This window comes from Geotrypetes seraphini, chromosome 4 (genome assembly GCF_902459505.1).
Source record: "Geotrypetes seraphini chromosome 4, aGeoSer1.1, whole genome shotgun sequence".
Lineage (NCBI taxonomy): Eukaryota > Metazoa > Chordata > Amphibia > Gymnophiona > Dermophiidae > Geotrypetes > Geotrypetes seraphini.
The window spans coordinates 160735534-160753655 of NC_047087.1; the positions used below are offsets into that span (position 1 = coordinate 160735534).

An 18122-nucleotide genomic window follows, 5' to 3' on the forward strand; every position below is an offset into this window, starting at 1 on the left:
CCCATCCGTGCATATTAGCCTCTCACCTCCCAGCACATACGGTTCCTTCCAATTATTAATCCCCAAATGTATTACTCTGCATTGGATTTTAGTTGCCAGATATTAGACCAAAAGATGTACGAGGAGAGACTGGAATCCCTGAATATGTATACCCTAGAGCAGTATTCTTCAACCTTTTTACACCTATGGACCGGCGGAAATAAAATAATTATTTTGTGGACTGGCAAACTACTAAGACTGAAATTTAAAAAACCCATTTCCACCTCGTCTCCGCGAGCTCGGTCCCTGCAAACCATCAGATCCCATCCACACAAGTGTATTTTATTAAAATATAAAAAGAAACAATATTCTTAACAATTGCCATTTTGTAAATACAAATATACAGAGCGAGGACCAACAAAACCCCTGTCTCCCCTCCCCTTCACATATATCCCCTCTACTGTCAAGAAAATTGTGCATCCTAGAAGGCTTCGGCAATGGTCATTGTTTGGCCAAGGATTGGGGCACCCTGCTTTGTTAACCAGTCCCTTAAAGTACCTGGGACAGCTTCCATGAACTATTCCCTCACCAACTCTGCTATTACCGCTGGGAGACTTTGGAGATTACATTACATTACATTAGTGATTTATATTCCGCCATTATCTTGCGGTTCAAGGCGGATTACATCCAAACTAAAACAAAAATTACATTCAAAATTTGAAGGACTAGAATAATCGATGACATAGAATTTTTAAGATAATATATGTTGGGTAAAGAGTTACCAAAGGGAAGTGGAGGTCTTTAGGAGATAAAAATGGGTTTTAGATAACGTTTGGTAGATAGAAGAGTATTAGAGAGATCTAAAGGTAAATAGAGTGTTGGATATTGGGTTGGGATTGGTTGTGCTTGATAGGTTTTATGTGTTTTTTGAAGAGTATGGTTTTAATAGCTCTCCTGAAGGCTTTGTAGTCTGTAGTCGAAGATAACAGAGTGGTGATTTGTCTGTCCAGTTTAGCTGCTTTGGAGGCTATTAGGTTATCATAAAGTTTTTTTCGTTTGACATCTTTGGATGATGGGTGAGTGAATAGTGAGTGGGATCTTCTGTGTCTGGTTGAGGAGGATTGATTTAGTCGGTTATTCCAGTAGGTTGGGCTTTCTCCGTTGAGAGCCTTGTAAAGTAAGCAGTAGAATTTGAAGTGCACTCTCGCTTCTATTGGAAGCCAGTGCAAGTCATGGTATGCCTCTGTGATATGATCATATTTTTTTAGGAAATAGACAAGGAAATAGACAAGAATACAGTATTCTGTATTGTCTGCAATTGCTTCATCATGGTCGCAGGACAAGATAGGTATAGTATGTTGCAGTAGTCTATCATCCCAAGGATAAGAGATTGTACCAATAGTAGAAATTGCTTCTTTTCGAAGAATGTTCGTATTTTTCTTAGATTTCTCATGGTCATGAATGATGCCTTTATTATTTTGTTAATTTGGGGTTGCATGGTGCAGCCTCTGTCAATTGTGACTCCTAGCAATTTTAGTGTAGGTTGTATTGGGTATGAGATCGAGTTTATTACAAGATTAGTTAATGTTGGAGTTTTGTTGTTTTCTTAGGTCAATGTTTTTTATTAGTGTTTGTGAAAAGTTACAGTCCAAGTATAGGTCCAGATACACGTTAAAATATATGTTCAACATCAGGACATTAAAGTCTAAAACGCTTAATATAGTATAACATCAACTGCAATTAACTATAATTGTGTCAAAACTTTTTAAGAAATTCAAAGTACTTGGACCGCCAGTAAGAGAACGAGAGAGAAAGAAAAAAAAAAAAGGAAGGAAGGAAAAAGGAAAGAAAAGAATGGAAGAAAGAAGACAAGAAGAAGAAGAAGAAGACAGGAGTGTCTATGAAACAGAACGAACATAAAAGTCTAAGAATTTCCAGGGAGAGTTACATCGTGCCATGTTCATGGAAAGACGAGCAATGTTTTTCTTCTCATATGCATATGATTCATATTTATGGTACATGCTCAAAGAGTTCCACCAAAAAGTATAATCCAATAAGGAGGAGGATTTCCAGTTTTTTAAGATGTGCATAATGGCAGTCACAAACATAGTATCAATGAGTTTGGGAGGACAGTTCGACAGAGCAAAACATGGGTGTTGAGAACGAAGAATAATAGTGTCTAAGGAAATTTCATCCGAGCAGTTAGTAATACTTTTTATAGTGTCCCAAATGCGAGCCCAGAAGGAGCGAACTGGAGTGCAGTGGAAAAGCATATGATCCAGGGTTCCGGTCTCTTTCATACAGTTCCAGCATACAGAGTCTTGTTTGAGATTAGCTTTCCACATCCGAAAAGGAGTCCATACTGCATTCCACATGATGAAGAACATTGATTGTGAAACTCTGGAGGACAGGAGAGGACGGTTTGTCGAAGACCAAAAGAGATCCCAGTCAACATCCGAAAGAGGGGTCGTTAGCATGGATTCCCAGTGTTTCATAGAATTGGAGGAAAAAGTAAAGGAATTGTCTCTTAGTATGCTGTAAAATAAGGAGATTGCTTTACCTTTCAATATAGCCAGTGAAGACCAGTGGCGTATAGTGTGGATGGATGATTCGAAATCAAATCGTAGAGACAAAGAAGATAACGCTCCAGTGAGAATAAGCCATTGAGAAGATGTAGAGTGGGGTAACGAGTAAGTAGAGCAGAGTGTGTCGAAGGGAACAATGGAGGATTGAGTAGTTATTTGATGAGGAAACCACAACCCAGACCGCTGCCAACGTTTCCATGAAATTGACTTTCCATTATGTTGGAGTTTGGGATTATTCCAGATGGACATGAATGGACTGTCTTTAATTGAAATTTCTGAGATTGCATCTAATAGATGAATGGCATGCTGCGTTGCACTCAACAGGGGGTATCTCTTCAAGTGTCTAGGAACAGGTATTGTTGTCAAACAGGAAACATGTAATGGTGTACATATAAAGCGCTCCATCTCAAACCAGGCTGGAGGATCTTGGGGACAGGGGTCAGTGATCCAATATGCTCCGTATTTGGCCATTGATGCAACATAATAAAAATAAAAATCAGGTAGGTTTAAACCGCCACGTACTTTGGAGGCTTTTAATTTAGTGAGCAATACGAGGCTTTTTCTTATTCCAAACAAATTCAGAAATTTTTTTATCTAGCCATTGAAAAAATGTCTTCCTACATAAGGATGGGAGCATCGAAAGAGTGTAATTTATCTGTGGGGCAAGGGTCATTTTGATGGAAGCAATCCTGCCCCACCAAGACAAATAGAGTGGAGACCATCGGGATGTTGTGTTCAAGACTAAGTTTTTAATTTTAGTCAAGTTAAGATCCTGAGCATGAATTGGATCTTTATGTATTAAGACACCCAGGTACTTCACAGCCCCACGCGACCATGGGAAGGGGAATTGAGTGAGATCTGATGGAGAGATATGATCATTAAGAGGGAAGATCTCCGATTTTTCCCAATTAACTGAGTATCCAGAGAGCAGGGAGTATTGAGAGACAATGTCAACGAGAGCAGGAAGAGAACTAGTAGGGTCTCGGATAAAGAGGAGGACATCATCGGCATAGGCCGCTAACTTGATGTGACGAGAGGAAGTGGAAATGCCTTCAATTGAGGGACATTGACGAATGGCCGAAAGAAGTGGTTCCAGAGCTAAATTAAATAATAGGGGGGAAAGCGGGCATCCCTGACGAGTACCCCTATGGAGTGGAAACTTGTTAGAAAGAGAATTATTGATTAAAATACGAGCTGTGGGTTGTCGGTACAAGGTTTCAACCTATGTCGTAAAGGATGGGCCAAAATTGTACCACTTCAGGATACGAAAGAGAAAAGGCCATTCGACGCGATCGAAGGCCTTTTCAGCATCAATAGCCAGGCCAATTACAGGATCTGGAAGGGTTTTAGCGTGGGCATTAATATGGTGAAAAAGACGTAAGTTGTCACCGATATATCTCTGCTTAATAAATCCTACTTGATCTTTATGAATTAGAGAGGGGATCACTTTATTAAGTCTCAGGGAAAGAAGTTTAGCCATAATTTTATAATCTAGATTAAGAAGAGAGATGGGGCGAAAGTTTTTAACCAAAGTGGGGTCTCTGTCAGGTTTGGGAATGACTACAATAGTAGCCTCAGTAAAATTAAATTGTTTTTCTGGAGTAGAGTGAAGAAATTCGTAATAAGTATGAAGATAAGGGATGAAATTTATTTTGTCAGGGGGATGAAATTTATTTTGTCAGGGTTAAGTTTTAATTTGTGCTCTGTCATCCAAATTGCAACTGAATCGAGAGTTTTGTGTATTGTGCTTGTCATGACGGGTTCTGGTTGGTCGAAGGTTAGGAGAATAGTGATGTCATCTGCGTAGCTGTATGAAATTATGCCATGATTATCTAGGTAGTAGCTGAGGGAGGCTATGTATATATTGAATAATGTAGGTGATAGGGGTGATCCTTGGGGAACTCCGCAGGCGTTGGACCATGGTTCTGATTTTTCTTGCATTGTTTTAACTCTGTAAGTTCTTGATTGTAGGAATCCTTTGAATCATGCAAGTACTTTGCCTGAGATTCCTATTGAATTGAGAGTTTGTAGAAGCATGTCGTGGTCTACCAAGTCGAAGGCTGCTGAAAGGTCTAGTTGTATCAGCAGTATTTTCTTGCCTGTACAGAGGTGTTGTCTTGCAGCGTCCATTAGTGTTCCTAGTAGTGTCTCCGTGCTGTATTTGGCTCTGAATCCCAATTGTGTGGGGTGGAGTATGTTGTGATTCTCTAGATAAGAGGCTAAATTTTTTGCTATGAGACCTTCCATCAGTTTGATGTACAATGGGATTGAGGCAATGGGTCTGTAATTAGATGGTTGGTCTTTTACTCCTTTAGGGTCCTTTAATATCGGAGTTATTATGATTTCACTGAGTTCTTGTAGGAAATAACCCTCTAGTAGTGATGAGTATATCCATTGTAGAAGTAGGGAGTGGAATAATATGCTTGAGTTTTTCAGTAGGTATGGGGGGCAATGGTTGAGGTCACAGGCTGCATGGCTGTATTTATTATAAAGATTGTTGAACTCTGCCCATTCTATAGGTGAGAAATGGGACCAGGTTCTATCTGCTGCGATTGAGTCTTTTTCTGTTGGTGGAAATGATGTCTCTATGTGTGAGGGTGTTCCGTTGAAAGAGGCTCTGATATTTGCAATTTTGTTTTTGAAGTAGGTAGCTAAGAGGGTGGCTGTAGGTGGGGGTGAATTGTTGTTCTCTATGTATGGTGTTGTGTTTGTGAGGACTTTTAGTAGCTGGAATAGCTTTTTTGAGTCTTGGGGTCCAGCTCCAATTTGTTTCGAGTAGTATGCCCTTCTTTTTTCTTTCAGTTTTTGTTTGTACTTTCGGTTTGTTGCTATCCATGCTGTTTTTGTGGATTCTTGGTCGCTTTTTCTCCATTTTCTTTCCAGTTGTCTACATTGTCTTTTGAGTTGGAGTAGTTCATTGTCGAACCATTTGTTTGATTTTCTGTAGATTTTGGTTTTAGGTTTTTCTGGGGCTAGTTCGTCTAGTGTGGTCCTACTTAGCAGGTTCCATTTTGAGATGAAGTCTTTAGATGTGTAGTGTTGGATTATGGTGTCTGTTTTTTGTCCAGAATACTGAGGGATCTATATGTTTGCGTGAGAGTAAGGTAGTCTGTTGAGTAGTCGGAGTGTATTTGTTACAAGACCAATTGATTTCGAAGGAGTAGGTGTAGTGATCAGACCAAAGGGAACAGTTCCATTTTCCATTTAAGGTTTGAAATTCTGGGTGTGAGGTCTGTTGGGACATGTATGCTACGATGTCCAGCTGGTGCCTTTTTCATGTGTAGTTTGAGGATCTAAGATTTTATATGTTAGGGCTTCTAGGTATGCTAGTATGTTTCAGCATTTTTGCAGGAATGGTTTTCAAGGTAAAGGTTGAGGTCTCCTAGAAGGAGGTTGTAGGTAGTTGCTAGGGAGTTTCAATAAATAAATTCTTCAAATATTGGCTTGGCTGTGCTCCAGTTACCTGGGGTTATGTAGCATAATATGCATGTAAGTGTTCCTTTAAGTGATGTGCTTGAGAGTTGACAGGCAAGTAAATCCTTGTATTGGTCTGTTATTTTGTCTAGTAGGTGTATGTTTAATGTGTCTCTGGCTATGATGGCAATTCCTTCTCCTCTCTTATTTTCTCTGCATACCAGTGTCATTTTGTGGCTTTTAGGACAGACTTCAGTTATTCTGGGGTCTGTATCATAGGTGAGCCAGGTCTCTGTGAGGAAAAGGCAATCAAGGTTATCTTCTTCTATCCAGTTTTTTATGCGTTCTGTTTAAGAGCCAATGGCTCTGATGTTCATATAGGCGCATTTGAGAGGGATGTATTCTATTGGTGAGTTGCTCGTTGTTTTCAGGTATGAGTGATCTTTGGTGGGGTAGTATTGTGGTATTGTATGGATTTGCTGGTTTTCTAGTTGTTAATTTTAGGGAGGGTTGATATGTGAAGGGCTGATAGTATGTGTTTCTGTTTAATATGAGATGCCAGTTTGGCTGGGTAATTCCTCTGGAGTATGCTATGATGGGTATTGGATATATGTTGTGTACAGTTGTTTTCCAGTCTGTTAGGAGCAGGAGTATCAGAAGGATTGCTTATGTATAACTTAAAAGTGTGGTTCTTATGGTGGTGCAAGATGCGAAGCTCATTGTATCTAACATATCTAGTATGGTATAGAACCCTGCTGGATCGGGGGAGGGGCAGAGCTGTGTTCCTAGGTCCCCGCCGCTGCTTCTGCTGTCTGCCGCTGGCTTCGGTGCGGCCCCGGCGTTTCCTTGTGCTCACCGTTATCCCTGCTGGATCGGGGGAGGGGCAGAGCTGTGTTCTTAAGTCCCAGCCGCTGATTCTGTTGCTTGCCGCTGGCTTTGGTGAGGCCCCGGCGTCACTTTGTGCTTCCCGTTATCCCCTGCTGGATCGGGGGAGGGGCGAAGCTGTGCTCTTAAGTCCCTGCTGCAGATTCTGCTGCCTGCCGCTGGTTTTGGTGCAGCCTCGGCGTCTCCTTGTGCTCACCGTTATCCCCTGGTGGATCGGGGGAGGGGCGGAGCCGTGCTCTCAAGTACCCCGCTGCTGCTTTTGCTCTCTACCGCTGGTTTCAGTGCGGTCCCAGCGTCTCTTTGTGCTCACCGCTATCCCCTGCTGGATCGGAGGGGCAGAACAGTGCTTCCAAGTCCCAGCCGCTGATTCTGCTGCCTGTTTTTGGCTTCGGTGCGGCTCCGGTGTCTATCTAGTTCAGGCTTCAGCTTCACTATTCTGCTCATCAGTATCTGTGCTGATTTTCAACTAGCAGTCAGATAACATTTTTAGAGTGGGAGAGAACTGTACCAGGCTGGAAAAAACAAACATCAACCGATACTGCTTCAATCATCTGCTGGTTAATATTTGTGTTGATTTTCAATTAGCAGTCAGATAAAGTTTACAGAGTGCAAGAAAACTGTATTAGGCAGGCAAAAACAAACATCAGCTGACAGCCAATTCACCAGCCACTGTCAGCGAATCAAAATACAACTGCCAATTAGTATTTGTGTTGATTTACAATTAGCAGTCAGATAAAGTTTTCAAAGTACGAGAGAACTGTATCAGGCAGGCAAAAATAAACATCAGCTGACAGCCAGTTCACCAGCCACTGTCAGCGATTCAAAACTCAACTGCCAATAACTTGCAAGCAGCCAACTCGCACTTCTGACCTACTTCTCAATGGCAGGGAGGATTAGCCAGCAGTCAGCTCTCATATTTTCTCAGCAAAAACTGCCACACTGCTGTGAGACAAATATCAAATAATAAGCAGTAAGTGTGCCCAAGGGAGGAGCTCAGCAGCCACACAGCCATCCCTTTTGCCACCAAGTTCCGGAAATAAGGCGCTAACCACCTTTCACAGAGATGTTTAAGTCACTGCGCCAGGGCCTTAGGTCTCTCTCCGGGCTTCATTCTTAAGGGCCCTGAACTGCATATGATATTGCTCAGGTGTACAGTATGTCCAAGGTATTCTAACAGAAATTCTTTTATGCATTTATAGTCCGAGGCTTGCTCAGGGTTTAAAGTTCAGTAAGCCTCTAACGCTTGCCCTACTAAGCATGGAATAAGCTTTACTGCCCACTGGTCCTGTGGCCAGCGAGATGCCCCAGCCACCCCGCTCAAAAGTCAACAAAAATTCTTCAATATCATCCTTCAGTGCTAGCTAATAAGTCTAATAAGCTTCCCAAAGGAAGGGCCTACCGGGGTGCTGGTAGTTGGATCAGTCACTGCCACTGTGTGAGTTTGTGAATGGCTTGTATTTGTGACCAAGGCAACCACAGAACCAGATAAGCATTCATATGCATCTTTAAAAAGGAAGCATTTAAGATTTCCTTTGAATTTATCTAAGTTTTTTTCAGCCCTAATATGGGGTGGTAAACAGTTCCAAACTGTTGGAGCCTTAATTGCGAATGAAGAGGCCCGACGTGTACTAATGATTTTTAAGGACGGTATGTGAAGGAGATGCTGAGAGGATGATCTTAGAGCTCTAGGGGGATCATGTGGAATGAGGAGTTTATGAATGAAAGCAGGTTCTTTGGTATTTTGGATTTTGAATGAAAGAATAGATATTTTATATAAGATTCAATGATATTTTATATAAGATTCGCACTTTTTAGCAGGGAGGGTAACGCGATCAAATTTCTTCACATTTGTAATAATATTGATGGCTGTATTTTGTATCAGTTAGAGGTATCAAATGTTTTTTGGGCAGATTCCTTTATACAATGAATTACAGTAGTCGAGTTTAGATATGATAAGGGAGTGGATTACAATGTTAAGAGATTGAGGGTCCAGAATATTTGCTAAAGATCTTATTCTAAGTTTGAAAAAACAGTTCTTTACTACTGCACTGGACAGTAGGACAATTTACTATCTATGATTACTCCCAGTATTTTGGTTGAACTAACGGAATTGATTGGTTCATCGCCTGGACAAACGGAAGCAAACGACAAAGAACTGGCAGCAGAATTGAGGCGGGAATGTGATGGTAATGGGGGATTTTAACTACCCCGGAATAGACTGGAGTATTGGAAACTTGAACTGTGCGAGGGAAACAGAATTCCTAGAGGCTGTAAGGGACTGTTTTATAGATCAGCTCGTCAAGGAACCAACGAGAGGAAATGCCACTCTCAACCTAATCCTCAACGGGCTAGGGGGACCTGCAAAGAAAGTGGAAGTAGTAGGACCACTAGGAAACAGCGATCACAACATGATCCAGTACAAATTAGAAGTAGGAACATCAAGAGGGAAGAGGACCACAGTGACAACGCTCAACTTCAAGAAAGAGAACTATGATGCTATGAGAGTAATGGTGAGAAAAAAAACTCAGAAAACAGCTCAAGGAAAATAGAAACCGTGGAGCAAGCCTGGTCCCTATTCAAGGGCACGGTGCAAGAAGCACAACTTATGTACATCCCCAGATTTAGAAAAGGGTGCGAAAAAAAACCGAACAAAAGACTCAGTATGGATAACAAATGAAGTGAAGAAAGTGATAGGAGACAAGATAAAATCATTCTGGAAATGGAAAAAGGACCAAACCAGGGAAAACTGGAAGGAACACAGGAAATGCCAAAAAGAATGTCATCGAGTGGTTAGGAATACGAAGAAAGACTAGCCGGGGAGGCAAAAAGTTTCAAATCGTTCTTCAAATATGTTAAAGGGAAGCAACCGGCGAGGGAGGAAGTAGGACCATTGGATGATGGAGACAGAAGGGAGTGATAAAGGAGGAAAAAGAGGTGGCTAATAGGTTAAACAAGTTCTTCTCATCAGTCTTCACAAGCGAGGACACATCCAGTGTACCAGAACCCGAAGAGATCTTCAGTGGAGACCAGGAAGAAAACCTGTCGACAATAGAGGTGAGCCATGAGGATGTCCTCCAACAGATAGATAGATTGAAAAGCAACAAATCACCAGGCCCAGACGGAATCCACCCAAGAACTAAGAAATGAAATAGCGTAAATACTCCGAGTTTGCAACCTATCTTTGAAAACTGGTGAGGTCCCGGAGGACTGGAAGATAGCAAATGTTCCACCTATCTTTAAAAAGGAATCGAGACGTGGCCCGGGAAACTACAGGCCGGTAAGTTTGACATCGGTTCCAGGCAAGATGGTAGAAGCACTGATAAAGGACAGCATCTGTGAGCACATTGAAAGAAATGGACTAATAAAAGAGAGCCAACATGGCTTCTGTAAAGGAAGATCGTGCCTAACAAACTTACTGCACTTCTTTGAGGGAGTAAACAGCCAGATGGACAAAGGGGAACCCATAGACATCATTTATCTCGACTTCCAAAAGGCCTTTGACAAGGTACCCCATGAGCAGCTACTTAGGAAGCTGTGGAACCACGGGGTGGAAGGGGATGTACACAGATGGGTTAAACACTGGTTGGCAGGCAGGAAGCAAAGGGTTGGAGTTAAGGGCCACTACTCGGATTGGAGGAGGGTCACGAGCGGAATTCCGCAGGGGTCGGTACTCGGACCGCTGCTGTTCAATGTATTTATTAATGACCTAGAAACGGGGACGAAATGTGAAGTTATAAAATTTGCGGATGACACTAAACTCTGTAGCAGGGTTAGAACTGTGGAAGGATGTGAGTGTCAGTTTTTTTTTAAAGAATATATTATATAAATAGGGGAAAAGAAAGGCAGTATTTATAATCATTACAATTAAGCATTACAATTAAATAGAGAGCATAGCAGTTTCCCTGCCTTACAGAGTTCAGAGGCAAAGAGGGACATAGAAGCTTGCAGTTCTAGGAAGAGCCAGAGAGAGAGAAAAGGGGGATGGACTAAGCTTCGTGCCCCCAAAATGTCAGTTTCGGTTAGTGGCCCCCACCAATGTATGGTGGTAGGGGTTAAGTGAAATGCGCACTGACCAATGCCAGGTCCTAGATTCAGTTCCCTCACAGATGACTCACCAGAAAGTAGAATAAAGAAGGCATAGCCAGAGGTGTTTGCATAAAGAATATATTATAGAAATAGTCTTACAGAAAAGCAATATTTATAGGCATTACTATTAAATAGAGAGCATAGCAGTTTCCCTGCCTTACAGAGTTCAGAGGCAAAGAGGGACATAGAAGCTTGCAGTTCTAGGAAGAGCCAGAGAGAGAGAAAAGGGGGATGGTCTAAGCTTCGTGTTCCATAGATAAAGGGAAGGATAGACAAAGAGAGGGAGAGTCAAGACAGAACCAGCAAAGAGCCAAGCAAAGAGCCAAGAGATAGCTAGATAGAAAGAGAGATAGAGGGCCAAGACCCCTCTCCTGATAGCTTGATAGAAAAAGAGAGAGATATATGTGTGTTGCAGAGAGCAGGCTTTTATACCTTGGCTCAATATAGAAACCTGTATGCCCCAATATCTTTCTGTTTAGAATTTGTAAACTGTTTGAAACAATGGTTAATTTAATTGCTAAGGAGGGTGAGATACCTGCAAGCATGGTGATGGGATTAAGTCTCTGGCTTGATCTGTGCACCATTGTCCTAAGCACCCTCTTAATCAGACATTAACACCTTTTAGCTAGTCATGATTCAATCAGGGAAACTTAAAACATATCAGGGATACTTAACACAGTTTCCCTGCACTAAGGGTCTATCTGCCTTCCCATGCCAGAGTCAGATTGATATAATTTCCCATAGGCCTCTAGGCTGACATCTCCCATACTTTTTTTTTTATTTTTTTTATTCTTTGAAATGAAGGCAAGCTTGTGGTACCCTTCTTTAAACAGTCAATCTGCAATTAGCAGATGCTTCTTTTACCTCCAATATTATAGTCGTACGTCCCCTTTGCTGCAGAATCTCCAAGCTATGAAGATAAACAATTCCCATTATGAGTTCAAACCTCTGTCTTAGGTTGTATAGGCCATCATCTGGGCGGGGGACCCCAGTATGCTTATATCTTACCCGTCGTTGAGCGAATGAACGGTGCATAAGGGATGCAGGAAGCTTTTTCAGGAGGTTCAGGTATAAAGGTACCAAGATGTCATAAGAGAGAGAGTATCTAAGTATGGGATATGGGAAAATATTATGTCTGACCCTGGTAATGGTAATGTAATAGGCCATGCAACAAACAAAGCAACAAACCGCCACATAAGAACAGTAAGTAAACGCAGGAGGAACAAAAGACCCCAATGGTTCAGTGCAGAAATTTCGGACCTCGTTAAAAAGAAAAAGAGCCTCCATCGATGTCTCTCCCGCCTTGCCTGAAGCATCGCTCGAGGCATTCGAGACATTTTTCTTCGAAGCTTTGTGCAAAGGCGTCTGTGTGCCAGTCTCCCTCTATGGATACCGAGGCGTCTGTGTCTCGTTCTTCCACAGAGAAACACAAGTCTCGATCTCGAGAGGTCTCAACTCAGAGTTTCTCAAGATCAGGGACTCCTCCATCGAAGCCAACTATACGGGACTCTTTTCCTCCTGCATCAACACATTCTGTGGCTCGAACTCCGGGTACATCACCAGTGAGGAGTCTGAAGTGCAAACATTCGATGACTCCACCTCAGGTAGATAGTGCAGCTTCTTCAATTACCATGCGTCTCGAGTCTGAACCTTTGTCTCAATACTCTAGAGAGGCGTCTCCTTCCTATTCTGTGGCTCCAAGGTCTCGTACTCCTTCTCCAGATGAGTCCTCCACCAAAACTACTTCTATTGCTAAGTTTGTTTTTGATATGGGACAGGCCCTCAAACTGGATCTTCATTCTGATTCTAAGTATACTCCAGAATACTTAGCGGACATGGAACTTTCTCATCCTCCCAAAGAGACTTTGAGATTACCTATGACTCCAGTCCTTAAACAAACTTTCATACGGAATATGGAAACTCCCTATTCTATTATGGCTATTCCATCCAAATTGGAATCCAGATACCGTACTATTCCCTGTAAGGGATTTGAAAAATCTCAATTATCCCATCAGTCCCTGGTGGTGGAATCATCTTTGAAAAAGGCTCATCCTTCCAAGCTTTATGCTGCAGTACCTCCAGGCAGGGAGGGTCGCACCATGGACAAGTTTGGTCGTCATTTATACCAAAACTCGATGATGGCCAATAGGATTCTTAATTATAATTACACTTTTACTACCTATTTCAACCATTTTTTGAAATTGTTACCTTCCTTTTATCCTGACTGTAAGGTTTTTTAGTGGCCCCCACAATATATGGTTGGTGGGGTCACTTGAGAGGCGCCCTTACAAACGCCAGGTCCCAGGTTCAGTTTCCTCACTGAACATTCACCAGGAAGTAGAATCAAAAAGGCACAGCCAGAGGTGATTGCATAAAGAATATATTATAGAAATAGGCTTACAGAAAAGCAATATTTATAAGCATTACAATTAATGAGAGAGCAACGCAGTTTCCCTGCCTTACAGAGTTCAGAGGAAAAGAGAGACATAGAAGCCTGAAGTTCCAGGGAAAGGCAGAGAGAGAGAAAAGGGGGGATAGGGTGATGGTCCAAGCTTCGTGTTCCATAGATAAAGAGAAGGATAGACAGAAAAAGAGAGAGCTCAAGAAAAACAAGAGAGGACCAGAGTGCCAAGAGCCAAGAGAGAGGGGTGATGCTGCGAGGGGGCTTTTATAGCTTGGAATCCTATTCTGAATATAGAAAACTATTGAGCTTCAATAGAAGTTAAATCTCCCCCTCCTTAGTAAACTTGTGCTAGACAGCCGAAGAATAGGTTATGGTCAAATGTAATTTCCAGTATGCCTCTGACAATAGTTTCTGATTAACTTTAGTTATCTGTGCACCTGGACCCATTGTCCTAAGCACCCTCTTAATCAGACATTAACACCTTTTAGCTAATCATGATTCAGGGCAGGGCTACTTAAAACAGTCTCCCTGCCCTCAGGGTCTATCTGCATTCACATGCCAGAGTCAGATTGATATAATTTCCCATAAAATGCTGAATGCTAGCGATAGCTATGCTGACACTGACATTTCCAAAACACATCTTCCGGAGTTTAAGCAAATCCTCAAGACTCTTTCTGAGTTGAGACTCTTCATGCTACAGGCTTCCTATGATGCTTTTGAATTATCATCTCGAGTATCTGCCTTTGCTGTAGCCATGCGTAGACTGGCTTGGCTACATATTGTTGACATGGATCCCAATCTTCAAGATCGATTGGACAACTTACCTTGTCAGGATAATGAATTATTTGATGATTCCATTGAAGCGGCTACTAAGCGCCTCTCGGAACATGAGCGCTCTTTTGCTTCTCTCTTTCGACCGAAGCCCAAGACACCTCCAGCTCGGGCATACAAACAGACACAACGTCATTACCCTCAGAAAACAACTCCTGCTTTTTACAGGCCTCCACCTCGTCGTCCTCAGCAACAGCAACGTCAACAGAAGTCTCAAACTCCTGCTGCCACCAAGCCAGCTCAGTCTTGTTGATGTTCCCAGCTTGAGCATTCCAACCTCCCTGCATCGGAATTCTCTTCTGCCCATAGGGGGTCGTCTTTCCTATTTTTATCATCAGTGGGAATTGATCACTTCCGACCTCTGGGTTCTCACCATTCTGCGAGAGAGATACTCTCTTCATTTGCTTCAAGTACCTCCAGATCACCCTACGAGAGCGTGTCCTTCCAATCGGTCGCAACTTCCTCTTCTTCTTCAGGAAGCTCAGGCTCTTCTTCGCCTTCGAGCTGTCGAGGAGATTCCTCTTTCTCAGCGGAACTTGGGGTTCTACTCCTATTACTTTCTAGTTCCAAAGAAGACGGGGGGGATCTGTGACCCATTCTGGACCTCAGAGCTCTCAACAAATTCCTCGTCAAAGAGAAGTTTCGGATGCTCTCATTGCCCACATTGTATTCCCTGATGGATCAGGGAGATTGGAAGTGCTTTCTGGATCTCAAAGAGGCTTATACCCATATTCCCATTCATCCAGCCTCTCGCAAATTTATCTCTGATTCCAGGTGGGAGATCTTCACCTACAATACAGAGTCAGACTCGCCTCTTCCCCCAGAGTCTTCACAAAATACCTGGTGGTGGTGGCTGCAACTCTTTGCACTCAAGGTCTTCAAGTTTTTCCATACCTGGACGACTGGCTAATCAAAGCCCCCTCTCAACAAGGGGTTATTGCAGCGACCCAACAGACTATTCTATTCCTCCAAAGTCTGGGGTTCGAAATCAACTTCCCAAAATACCAGTTGACCCCATCTCAATCTCTTCAATTCATTGGGGCCACCCTGGATACTGTCCGTCTTGGAGCGTTTCTACCTCCATCACGTCAAGATACCCTCTTTCGCCTTTGTCATCAGGTGTCTCATCTTCCATCAATTTCTGCAAGGCACATGATGATTCTACTCGGCCACATGGCTTCTACAGTTCACGTGACTCCTTTTGCCAAGCTTCACCTTCGTATTCCTCAGTGGACCCTGGCATCCCAGTGGCAACAGGCAATCGACTCGCCTTCTCAACAGATTACAGTAACTCCTTTGTTGAGGCAATCTATCCACTGGTGGATGCTCTCTTCCATTCTTTCCAGAGGTTTGCTGTTCAACACTCTACCTCATCAGAAAGTACTCACAACGGACTCATCCACTTTTGCTTGGGGTGCCCATGTTGATGGCCTTCATACCCAAGGTCTGTGGACTTCGCAGGACCGTCGTTGTCATATCAATCTGTTGGAACTCAGAGCGATTTTCAATGCTCTCAAAGCTTTTCAACACCTTCTTCACGACACTGTGGTTCTCGTGCGGATGGACAACCAGGTGGCCATGTATTATGTCAACAAACAGGGTGGAACGGGTTCTCATTCCCTGTGTCAGGAGGCTCTGAGAATGTGGACGTGGGCGATTCATCGCAACATCTTTCTCATAGCTGTCTACATTCAGGGTCAACACAACTGTTTGGCGGACACATTGAGTCTCCTTCTACAACCTCACGAGTGGACAATCAATTCTCCCACACTTCGTCAAGTTTTTGCTCACTGGGTGACTCCGCATATAGATCTCTTTGCATCCCCCCTCAACTACAAGCTGCCTCAATTTTGCTCCCGGATATACTCTCCCCAGTGTCTCGAGGCAGATGCTTTTCTCCTAGACTGGAGGGATCAGTTTCTTTATGCCTTCCCTCAGGACTAATTCTCAGGACTCTTGTCAAACTCAAGTCAGCATATGCTACCATGATTCTGATAGCTCCTCGGTGGCCCAGACAACCGTGGTACTCCCTTCTACTTCAACTCAGCACCAGGGAGCCTCTGCTTCTACCAGTTTTTCCCTCTCTGCTTACTCAGAGTCAGGGTTCCTTACTCCATCCCAACCTGCAGTCTCTACACTTAACAGCTTGGTTCCTTTCAACCTAAACGACTCTTTACAGTTTTCTCAGTCTGTACAAGATATTTTGGTAGCTTCCAGAAAGCCATCCACTCAGCAGTGTTATGGCCAGAAGTGGACTAGATTTTCTGCTTGGTGTTCCACCCGTCAGTTTGAGCCAAAGTCTACCTCCTTGGCTTCTGTTTTGGATTATTTGCTTCACTTATCGCAATCTGGTCTTCAGTCTACATCTATTCGAGTCCATCTCAGTGCAATTGCTGCTTTTTATCAGCCTATTGATGGGAGACCTCTCTCTGCACACCCTCTGGTTTCCCGATTTATGAAAGGTTTATTTAATGTTCGTCCACCACTTAAACCGCTTCCAGTAGTCTGGGATCTCAATGTTGTTTTAGCTCAACTGATGAAGCCTCCATTTGAACCAATTGATCAAGCTCACCTCAAGTATCTCACTTGGAAAGCAGTGTTCCTAATTGCCCTCACCTCTGCTCGAAGAGTCAGTGAGTTACAAGCTTTGGTTACGGACCCTCCTTTGACAGTTTTCCACCATGCCAAAGTGGTCCTCCGTACTCTTCCAAAATTCTTACCTAAAGTTGTTTCAGAATTTCATCTCAATCAATCTATTATTCTGCCAGTATTTTTTCCAAAGCCTCATTCTCATCCTGGAGAAGTGGCGCTCAAACGTGTCTTGGCTTTCTACCTACAACGCACTCAACCTCACAGAACAACTCCTCAACTTTTCATCTCCTTTGATCCAAATAAGTTAGGACGTCCTATCTCGAAGCAAACCATCTCCAACTGGATGGCTGCTTGCATCTCTTTCTGCTATGCTCAGGTTGGTCTTCCTCTGCAGGGTCGAGTCACGGGCCCTAAAGTTCGAGCGATGGCGGCATTGGTAGCTTTCCTCAGATCAGCTCCTATTGAGGAAATCTGCAAGGCTGCCACTTGGTCCTCAGTTCATACGTTCACCTCTCATTACTGTCTGGATACTTTCTCCAGAAGGGATGGCCACTTTGGCCAATCTGTTTTGCAAAATCTTTTTTCCTAAATTGCCAACTCTCCCTCCATCCTTTATACTTAGCTTGGAGGTCACCCATGTGTGAGAATATGCTGCCTGCTTGTCCTGGGATAAAGCACAGTTACGTACCATAATAGGTGTTATCCAGGGATAGCAACTCAACTCTATTGTAGACTGGTTTAACTTAAGGTTTAAGATACCAAAAGTATTTATGTACTCTCAGATACCCGTTACACAGATCATCAAAGATCTCAATGGATTTGTATATGCGGGTTCAGATATCAATCATAGAGTACCGAAAATGCAAAATAGTGCTCTAAAGTGCTATAAGTGAATAAATAATCAAAAATAAAGATATTAATGTGAATATATTGCACTTATCTTAATACACCCTACGGGACCCGTTTCACCCGACTTGGGCTTCTTCAGGGGTCAAATATCTAAAAGTAAATACAAAAACATATTAAAAACATCTTAAACCCTTAACAGTAAAATAACATGACAACGTGCCTACACTGTTCAAATATTAAGAAGTTAAAACTTACTAGTGTTGTCTCGGATTAACAAGACAAAAATGGCGCTTTAGCATTGAGAACGCCAGCGCATGCGCTCTTTTATGCTAAATTCATGCTCAATATGCGCATGCGTAAAAAATTTAAATAATTTAAATAATTAAATTTAAATATTTTAAATATTTTAAATATGTTAAATGTAATATCACAATCAATAAAACACCCTCCAATCTATGGTGTTATTTAAACCCTTAGGTGTCATGGTTTGAAGTCTG

General features: G+C 42.6%; 1 protein-coding gene across 1 annotated transcript in view; it reads left to right on the plus strand.

Moving 5' to 3' along the window:
• The window catches only part of TSNAXIP1 (translin associated factor X interacting protein 1), a 1372321-nt gene that overhangs the window by 887910 nt on the left and 466289 nt on the right, over positions 1–18122 (plus strand). The gene's annotated exons all lie outside the window — the stretch shown is intronic.